At 38.0% G+C, this 7,916-nt stretch overlaps 1 pseudogene; it reads right to left on the minus strand.

Annotated features, from left to right (window-relative positions):
• Window positions 1-4,307: 4,307 nt before the first annotated feature.
• On the minus strand, window positions 4,308-4,648 carry LOC115897683 (annotated as a pseudogene).
• Window positions 4,649-7,916: the final 3,268 nt, after the last annotated feature.

The raw sequence follows: 7,916 nt of genomic DNA on the forward strand, positions 1-7,916 counted from the left end.
CTAGTTTTGCATTAAGTTTTGAAATTATGAAGTGTGAGTCCTTCAACTTTATTTTTAATTTTAGACAGTGTTTTGGCTACTCTGGGTCCCTTGTATTTCTATATGAATTTTAGGACCTGCATGTCAATTTGTGCAAAAATAAAACAAGAAGCAGCTGGAATTTTGATATTGTGTTGGGATTTAGGATTGTATCCACTCTATATGTCAATCTAGGGAGTATTGTCATCTTAACAATAAGTTTGCCTATACATGAACATGGGATACCTTTCCCATTTATTTAGATCTTTTGCTGAGACACTAATGAAAAAAGAATTTATTTCAGCAATGCTTTGTAGTTTTCAATGTACAAGTCTTGCATGCACTGCTTTCATTAAATTTATTCCTAAGTATTTTATTCTTTTTGATGCTATTACAAATGGAATTGTTTTCTTGATTTCACTTTCAGATTATCCATTGCTAGTGTATAGAAGTAAAACTGATTTGTATATTTTATATGTCCTGCAAACTTGCTGAATTTATTAACTCTAATAGTTTCTTCTGTGGATTCGTTAGTATTTTCTATATACAAAACCATGTCATCTGCAAACAGAGAAGTTTTACTTCTTCCTTTCAAAATCCTTTTATGTATTTTCCTTGGCTAACAACCCTGGATAGAACCTCCGCTACAATATTGAATAGAGGTGATGAGAATGTACATTCTTTTCTTGTTCCTGATCTAAGGGGAAACTTTGCCTTTCACCATTTGAAATATGTTGTTAGTTACGGATTTTTTGTAGATGCCTTTTATCAGGTTGAGGAAGTACCTTTCCATTCCTAGATTGTTGAGGGTTTTTTTTTTTTTTTTTTGGTTTTGTTTGTTTGTTTGTTTTCATTTTTTTTTTTTTTTTTTTTTTTTTTGAGACAAAGTCTGGCTCTGTTACCCAGGTTGGAGTGCAGCCTGGACCTCCTGGGCTCAAAAAATCCTCCTGCCTCAGCTTCCAGAGTAGCTGGAACCACAGGCATGTACCACCACACATGGCTAATTTTTTAAATTTTTTTATAGAGGCGGGATCTTGTCATGTTGCCTAGGCTGGTCTTTAACTCCTGGGCTCAAGCAATACTCCCACCTCACCCTCCCAAATTGCTAGGATTAGAGGTGTGAGTCACCACTTACCGCCTATTGAGTGTTTTATCACGAAAAGGTGTTAGATTTTGTCAAAAGCTGTTTTCTTGTCTGGATTGAATTGATTGTCTGGATTTTGTCATTTATTCTATTAATATGGAGTGTTATTTTGATTGATTTCTAGATTTTAAAACAGCCTTTCATTCCTGGGATACATCGCTTTTGATCATGATGTATAATCCTTTTGATATATTTCTGGATTTAGTTTTCTAGTATTTCAGTAAGGACTTTTGCATTTATATTCATAAAGGCTGTTGGTCTGTAGTATTTTCCTCTTGTGATATCTTTGTCTGGTTTTGACGTCAGGGTAATACTCAACTCAGAGAAAGAGTTTGGAAATGTTTCCTACTGTTTTATTTTTTGGAAGAGTTCATGAAAGATTGGTGTTAATTCTTTTTGAAATGTTTGGTACAATGCAACAGCGAAACCATCTGGCCCTGTGCTTTTCTTTGTGGGAAGTTTTTTGATTACTTATTCAATCTCTTTACTTGTTATGATCTGTTCAGATTTTCTATTTCTTCTTGAGTCAGTTTCAGCAATTTTTGTGTTATATAGGAAGCTGCCAACTGTATGTAGGTTATCTGCCAGTGTTCGATTATTCATATTCATATTCTCCTATCATGTTATTTACTTTGTAATATTGGTAGTAGTGTTTCCTCTTTCACTCCTGATTTTAAGTCATTTGAAGCTTCTATTTTTGTCTTGATCTGTCTAACTAGAAGACTTAATTTCAGTGTCATTGATTTTCTCAATTGTGCTATTGATTTTTGATCACTGATATTGTCAAAAAAATCTCATTACCTTATAGCATTTATCTGTAGGTTTTCTTACATTTTCTAGTAAAAGCACATTATCTGAAATGAAAACTTGGTATCTTCACGGGCACATCCAGTAGCATGTTGATTACAGTCACATTGCTGACTTCAAAGAGAATGTTTCTCATATTCCAATGTTAAGTGTGATGCTAACTGTGAATAGATATCTTTTGTTAAGGTCAGGCAATTTCCTTTCATTCCAGATTGGCTAAAGTTTTTATCTTAAATCAATATTGAATCTTAGCAAATGCTTTCTAGATTTATTCAGTGCTGTTATTTTTTCTTTTAATCTATTAAAGTCAAGCTAATTTACATGAATAGATTTCTTTTTTCTTTTACTTTTTCTTTTTTTCTTTTTTTTTTTTTTAAAGACAGAGTTTCTCTCTTGTTGCCAAAGCTGGAGTGCAATGGTACGATCTCGGCTCACCACAACTTCCGCCTCCTGGGTTCAAGCAATTCTCCTGCCTCAGTCTCCTGAGTAGCTGGGATTACAGATGCCCACCACTTCACCTGGCTACTTTTTGTATTTTTAGTAAAGATGGGGTTTCTCCATGTTGGTCAGGCTGGTCTCAAACCCCCGACCTCAGGTGATCTGCTTGCCTCGATCTCCCAGAGTGCTGGGATTACAGGCATGAGCCACCAGGCCCGGCCGAATAGACTTCTAAATGTTAAAAATTCTTAGACTCCTAGGATAAGACTTATTTGCTTATTATGTGAATTTAGCTTACTAAAAATTTATTTAGGATTATTTACATTTTTGTTTATAAATAGATTGGCCTATACATTTATTTCCAATATTTATTGTGGTTTGTTGTTACTATTTCTTTCTTTTTTCTTTTTTTGTATTGTAACATAAAGATAATCTGTTCCTCAAAGTTATGGTAGAATTTGTGTATAAAACAATCTGAAATGACAATTTGTGTGTTTGAGGGCAGAGGGTGCTACACTTTTATTAAGATTTACCAATTTAATTGTTATAGGTCTATTAAGCTTTTCTATGTCTACCATGTGCAGTGGCTCACACCTGTAATTCCAACACTTTGGGAAGTCAAGGCGGGCAGATTGCTTGAGCCCAGGAGTTTAAGACGAGCCTTGACAACGTGAGTAAACCCCATCTCTACTAAAAATTAACCTGATGGAGTGGCCCGCACCTGCAGTCCCAGCTACTCGGGAGGCTAAGATGGAAGGATTGCTTGAACCCGGGAGGCAGAGGTTGCAGTGAGCAGAGATAGTGCAACTCTTTCTTTCTTTCTCTCTCCCCTTCCCTTCCCTTTCCTTCCCTTCCCTTCCCTTCCCTTCCCTTCCCTTCCCTTCCCTTCCCTTCCCTCCCCTCCCCTCCCCTCCCCTCCCCTCTCCTCCCTCCCCCTTCCCTTCCCATCTCTCCTTCCCTCCCTCCTTCCTTCCTTCTTTCTTTCAGATATGGAGGGGTCTCACTATGTTCCCCAGGCGGGTCTTGAACTCCTGGCTTCAAGCGATTCTGTCTTCTCATTGTTTTTTAGTTTGAACTATTTTTAAATTTCCATTTTAAATTTTGTTTTATTCTTTTTTTTTTTTTTTTTTTTTTTTTTTTTGAGACAGAGTCTTGCTCTGTCACCCAGGCTGGAGTGCAGTGGCCGGATCTCAGCTCACTGCATGCTCTGCCTCCCGGGTTTACACCATTCTCCTGCCTCAGCCTCCCAAGTAGCTGGGACTACAGGCGCCCGCCACCTCGCCCGGCTAGTTTTTTTTTTTTTGTATTTTTTAGTAGAGACGGGGTTTCACCGTGTTAGCCAGGATAGTCTCATCTCCTGACCTCGTGACCCGCCCGTCTCGGCCTCCCAAAGTGCTGGGATTACAGGCTTGAGCCACCGCGCCCGGCCTGTTTTATTCTTAAGTATTTAGAAAGGTGGGGTTTTATTTTGTTTGTTAGTTTTTCCTTAGTCATTTCTTTGTTTTGTTTGTGATTTTTATTTTAGCTTTCAAATATATGGGTTCCTTTGGTTATATTTTTAATTTAATTTTTTTTTTTTTTTTTGTTTCCCACACAACACTGATGTACCTTTGCTTATATTTTCAGTCTTGAGTTCTGCTTTTAATATTGATTTCTGATTTTATCTAAATCATATTGATTCTTCGGTATTTTTTGAGATTTTCTTTATGAAGTAGTATTTAACAATTTTTACAAATATTCTATGTGTGCCTAAAAAGGATATGTGTTCTTTATTTGTTGAGTGCAGCTACACACACATGCACACACAAATAGAGGGATGGGGAATCAATTTACTGATCGTATAGTTAAAATTGTCTATATTAATACGAATACTTGAAATATCTTTTTCTTTTTTTTTTCCACAAAAGTTTATTCTTAAATGTACAACAGCTCCAAGACAACACTTAATTCCAGCTTTAGGTGGCGAAAGATGTTATGGCAGGGAATATAGACGTTTAAATAAGGATGAAATAAAGGGTCACCATCTCCTCAGGTACAAGGAACAGCTTACTTTTTGCCAGATTTCTTAATTCCACCTGTGGCCAAGGGCCCCTTCCCCGCGGCCTTCGCTTTTAGCTCCTCAAATTTCTTCTACTCCTCTTTTTGTTTCTGCTTGAAAGCCTTATCTTCCTCGTCCATCTCCTTGGCCTGCTTCTTAGGCTGTTTCAGTGGCTTCTTGTTGCCACCTTCGCGGCCGGACATGGCGCCTGCTGCCCCTTCCCCAGCTACTTGAAATATCTGAATGCTTCATCTGTCAGTTTCTGATATAGGGGTACTAAAATATCTCAACATAATTAATTGTAGGTGGTTTTGATTTATTTCTCTATACAAACCTGCCTTTTTTTCTTTTTCTCTTTCTTTCTTTCTTTCTTTCTTTCTTTCTTTCTTTCTTTCTTTCTTTCTTTCTTTCTTTCTGTTTCTTTCTTTCTCTCTCTCTCTCTCTCTCTCTCTCTCTCTTCTTTCTTTCTTTCTTTCTTTCTTTCTTTCTTTCTTTCTTTCTGTAGAGATGGGGTCTCACTATGTTGCCCAGGCTGGTTTTGAACTCCTGGTCTCAAGCAATCCTCCCACCTCAGTCTTCCAAAGTGTTGAAATTATAGGTACAAGGCATTGCACCCAGCCTTGTTTTTTATATTTTGATGCTGTGTTGTTTGATGTATTCAGGCTCAGAATTGTTATACCTTCCTGGCCAATACTCTCTTTATCATTAATATCATTATAACATTTTCCTATTTAATGCTTTTCACTTTAAATTCTACATTACTTATTATACAAGGTTGGTTTGGGGTAGTAATGTCTAGAATATTTTTTTCTTAACTCTTGATGTTCAAGGTCTGTGTCCATTTGACTATGTATATCTTTCCCAATTGGGGTATAGCTGGATTTTTTTTTTTTTTTTTTTTTTTTTTTTGAGATGGAATCTCGCTCTGTCACCCAGGCTGGAGTGCAGTGGCCGGATCTCAGCTCACTGCAAGCTCCGCCTCCTGGGTTTACACCATTCTCCCGCCTCAGCCTCCCGAGTAGCTGGGACTACAGGCGCCCGCCACCTCGCCTGGCTAGATTTTTGTATTTTTTAGTAGAGACGGGGTTTCACCGTGTTAGCCAGCATGGTCTCGATCTCCTGACCTCGTGATCTGCCCGTCTCGGCCTCCCAAAGTGCTGGGATTACAGGCTTGAGCCACCGCTCCCGGCCGCTGGATTTTTAAATGTCTAAAAATCTGTACTTTCAATGGAAAATTTTAAGAGAGACTTTAAAAAATCTCCTGATCACCTAATGTGCACAGTTTTTCACAGATGGAGCAAATTATGAATTTATCATTTCTTAAGATGATTATATTATTTAAGAATAGCTCTGTGTTACTTTTAGAATTACCCGGGTTACTTTGGCCATTAAAAGCATCCCAGGAACCAAGACTCAAAGATATTTATAATTCTCTATTATTGAATTTTAATTTCCTAGAGGTAAGTAGAGTCAAAATCCTAAAAGAACTTCTTTCTGAACTGGTGTCACTATTGCCAAAATTATGTTTTCTTTTTAAAGAACAGCCTTCTCTGGTCTTCAGATATGACAAAATCCATTAGATGCTTGGTTAGTCCTTGAAATTAAATTTTAAAGCTCTCTTGGTAATCTGGCAAATGTTTAGAAATATTTGCGACACAATTGGGATGAAAGACGAGAGATCCAAAGTTCCTTAGAATGCCCAACGTGTGGGAAGTGAGTGTGATGACTTCATTCACTGCACTGTTCTCTAATTCCACATTTGAGGTGTGTGGTTGTTGGCACAAGACAGATGCCTCCTTAGCCATCCATAGCAAGCAAGTTTCTTAGCACCTGTAATCCAATATCCTTTCCAGAAAAGCTTCATTTTAAAATGTCAACCCATCTAGAAACTCAGTAACGTCTTCAAGATGCCTGACCCTCACAGAATCTTTTGACATCTGGTCCATGGTTTGTCAATTCCAATAAATGAATGCATGAGAATATTGAGGAAATAGGTAGTGTACAGGTTTATCTTTATTTGGCTAATGGTGATGGCAGTAAGGTTAGCTGAGCTGCCAATCTGTCCTCCAATTAAGTTCTAATCCAAAGAAGAATTGTTATCCATGATTAAACTCCCACTGTCTTATGAAAGGGAGTGTCTAGAAGTCAAATTCAAGATGGATCCAGACTTATCAGCTGTGTGGCTTCTGGCACAGCACCTAAACAGAGAATAAACAAACCTGGAGAAAATAACACCTATTTCACAGTTGTGATAATTAAATTTAAGTGGGGATTTTTGGTAGTAGTTGCTATAAAGTTATGTAAAACATTGTGTTGGAGAGCATTGAAAAATGTGAAGTGCTATTAAAAATGTAAAAGAAATATTATTATTGTTTACATTATTATTTGATGTGTAGAAGGAAGTGGTCAGAAAGTAGATATCAGGAACAGAAGCAAGCTTATTGAGGTGGAGAACAAGGGCAGCTGGGCTGATGATGTATCTGAGTCGAGTAAAAACCAAATGCCACTTATCAGCTCTTTACAGATAAGGTCAAACTCTCTCATGGTCACCTAATACCCCAGGAAGATCTGCAGCAACCTGCACAGGTCTGAAACGCAGTCTCCACACCTGCCCTGATTATGCCCATCTGGAACAGTGCCAAATAAGGAATAGATGCCTAATAAATACCATCTACTCCCATATTTGTATCATACTATATTTTAATTATAGAAACTACCTAATCATGTTTCAGAAAATTTGGAAAACATGATAAAAAGAAAACATTTAAAAGTCACCTGTGATCTCTTTTTTTTTTTTTTTTTTTTGAGACGGAGTCTGGCTCTACTGCCCCGGCTGGAGTGCAGTGGCCGGATCTCAGCTCACTGCAAGCTCCGCCTCCTGGGTTTACGCCATTCTCCTGCCTCAGCCTCCCGAGTAGCTGGGACTACAGGCGCCCGCCACCTCACCCGGCTAGTTTTTTGTATTTTTTGGTAGAGACGGGGTTTCATGGTGTTAGCCAGGATGGTCTCGATCTCCTGACCTCGTGATCCACCCGTCTCGGCCTCCCAAAGTGCTGGGATTACAGGCTTGAGCCACCGCGCCCGGCTCCTGTGATCTCTTTAACAGAAACTTTATCATACTTTGATGTACTTCTCTTCTATTTTTTCTGTATGTATGCTTTCTAAAGCCCTTACTTTAATGACATCTGTAAAGATAGTTCTATGTTCTGCTAATTTCCTTCCTTAACATTATGAGTACTTTCTTGGCTCATGTTTCAGCATAAACATTAATTTTAGAGTTGGATATTACGTTGCTTCCATTTTAAAAAATATTAATGCGACAATGGACACCTTTATGTGTCTAGCATTTTCTGTATTAAAGATTATTTTATTTATTTATTTAAGACAGAGTTTCACTCTTGTTGCCCAGGCTGGAGTGTAATGGTGCCATCTCGGCTCACTGCAACCTCTGCCTCTCGGTTTCAAGTGATT

Source organism: Rhinopithecus roxellana, chromosome 5 (assembly GCF_007565055.1).
Source record: "Rhinopithecus roxellana isolate Shanxi Qingling chromosome 5, ASM756505v1, whole genome shotgun sequence".
In the NCBI taxonomy this organism is placed as follows: Eukaryota; Metazoa; Chordata; class Mammalia; order Primates; family Cercopithecidae; genus Rhinopithecus; species Rhinopithecus roxellana.